Source organism: Puma concolor, chromosome B3 (genome assembly GCF_028749965.1).
Source record: "Puma concolor isolate L17-30 chromosome B3, mPumCon1.1.hap2, whole genome shotgun sequence".
Lineage (NCBI taxonomy): Eukaryota > Metazoa > Chordata > Mammalia > Carnivora > Felidae > Puma > Puma concolor.
Window position 1 is genome coordinate 104693776 of NC_141672.1, and position 2361 is coordinate 104696136.

Sequence of the window (2361 nt, forward strand, 5' to 3'; positions counted from 1 at the left end):
CTGGATCCAGACACAGCCCAAACCCTGAGCACTCTCACATCTGCATTCTCTGCTGGGGGGGGGGGGGGGGGGGGGGCGGAGGGTATTTAAATCATCTCTGAGGAGGAGCCCTCGAAACAATGATATCTAAGTCAGAGTTCCATTATAAAACACACCAGAAGTCTGCTAATGGAACTTCCGGTTAAATGTCTTACTTTGATTTAGTCCGCAGTTGAGCGCCGCACGTTTTGTTAGGCTCACGCCTCCTTCAAGACGCTTGGCCCGGCTTGCAGCACGACGACGGGCGGCGGCACGCGGGGCGGGAGAGGCTTGGTGGGCGGCTGCGGCCCCGCGGCGTCACACTGCCGAGCCTCCCAGTGGGCACCATAGCCACGGGTCCCCGCACGCCTCGTGGTACTCGACGGCTGCCCAGCCGACCTAGGCCCCCTCAGCGACGCGCCACTCGTTCTCAGCCCACCTTCTCTGGGCGCGTTGGTAGCCGGCCACGGCGCGGAGTCTGCGCAGTATGTGCTGCCCCGTGGGGCGCCGGGAGAATAGTGACTGCGTGGCGGCCTGACGCTGCGTGGGAATAGCTGCGCATGCGCCTGGCTCAGCCCCCTAGCCCGCAGACCGATGGGTGTGATTCCCCAGTGGGGCGTGCGAGACTTCCCACTTGGAATGGCCTGTTACGTGGGTGTAAACCCATTTCAAGAAAGAAGATGGAAACCGGGAGAGCGCTCGGTAGCCAATGTGCACAACAAGTGCTGGACATCAGCCACGGCGGGCTGGTGACCAGGGCGGCCAGCTGAAAAGCTTACTGTCCTGTTGCTTGCAAGTGCCCACCGTGCATCCAAGCGCGAGTTGCTCGCCCACCTGCATGTCACTACCCTGCTGAATGTCTCACGGTGAACCTCTGAGGCCCGAAGGACCTACCGGCACAATAAATGGATCCCCGTGGAAGACAGCCACTGACGTTAGCTCCCACTTTCAGGAAGTGCTAGATTTCATTGACCACGTCAGTGAATTGGGAAGCAACGTCCTGGTCCACTGTGAGGCTGGGATCTCTCATTCATACCTTATGAAGGCAAAGCAGTTCCGCCTCGAGGAGGCCTTCAATTAGGTCAATCAGATGACTGTCATCTAGCCCAGCTTTGGCTTCCAGCTCTAGCAGCTCCTGCAGTATGAATTTGAGATCCTACCTTCCATGCCCACTCCACGGCAGCCGAGAGGAAGCAGCCAGCTCTTAATTTACAGGCTTCTTGCAGAAACTGAGCCCTGATGTGCAACGTTCCTACTGCACATTCCCCACTTAAATGCGGGTGCCGGTGTCCACTCTCAGAGCTCTCCAGGAACCCCATGACCACAGCCACATCCTGCTAAAACTGGAATGGGGGAAACAGCGCAGCCCCAAGAACAATCATGATTTTGTTTTTTAAACTCACGGACATTTCAGGGCGCCTGGGTGGCTCAGCTGGTTAAGCTGTGGACTCTTGATTTCAGCCCAGGTCATGATCCCAAGGTCCTGGGATTGAACCCCACGTCCAGCTTCATGCTGGGTGTGGAACCTGATTAAGATTCTCTGTCTCAGCCCCTCCCCTGCTCGTGCTCTTTCTCTCTCTCAAAATAAATAAACATTTTTTTTTAAATTAAAAAAAAAACCAAACTCATGGACATTTCCTATCTGGGGAGTACTGAAGACCTCACTCTCTCACACTGCCCCAATGGGATAGTGAGTGGTCACCAGGCTTGCAGAGAACTTCAGACTGACCTCAGGGATAGGTTCCTGGGATACAAGGAAGGCCAAGCCTTGAGAGCGCAGCCTGTCTGACTACTGTACTTGCAGACCCCCTGTCTTCTCAGGATTGCGCAGTCCTTGCACCTCAAAATTCGGTTTTTCATTTCAAGTGTAAGGCAATAAAACCTGCAGCAGTGTGGGAGAAAGAAGTTGCTAGACCAGGAGAAAAGGCAGTTTCAAAGCCAATCCATTTTGAAGAAAGCAAAATTTCCACCTTTTTTTCCCCTTAACTTTGGCAGTCTTGGTACCTGTCTCTGTTGCTTCAGGACATAAGCTGATCACCATCTAGTCAGCAAAGTAACCCTGTAGGGTTTGTAGGGACATGATACATATGCTGATTTGAACCCTCAAATGTTTTTCAGACTCCCTTTTGGGTACAATGGAAGCAGTTGGTTGAAGTAGCAAAGATGTTGACGTTTCTGGGTTTTCTTTTCACTATGTGTTCTTCCCTGAGTTTTGACTTTATTATTCGTGCTTTCTCATTGCACCTCTCCACAAAGCAACTCTTGTGTCAGTTGAAAAGAGTTCTTCAGACCATAGGCCCCAAAAGACCCCTTTAAGGTGGTGGCAGTGGGTGCCAGGAGAAA

General features: G+C 53.1%; 1 pseudogene; it reads left to right on the forward strand.

Moving 5' to 3' along the window:
* Window positions 1-578: 578 nt before the first annotated feature.
* Window positions 579-1359, forward strand: LOC112855562 (dual specificity protein phosphatase 5 pseudogene; annotated as a pseudogene).
* Window positions 1360-2361: the final 1002 nt, after the last annotated feature.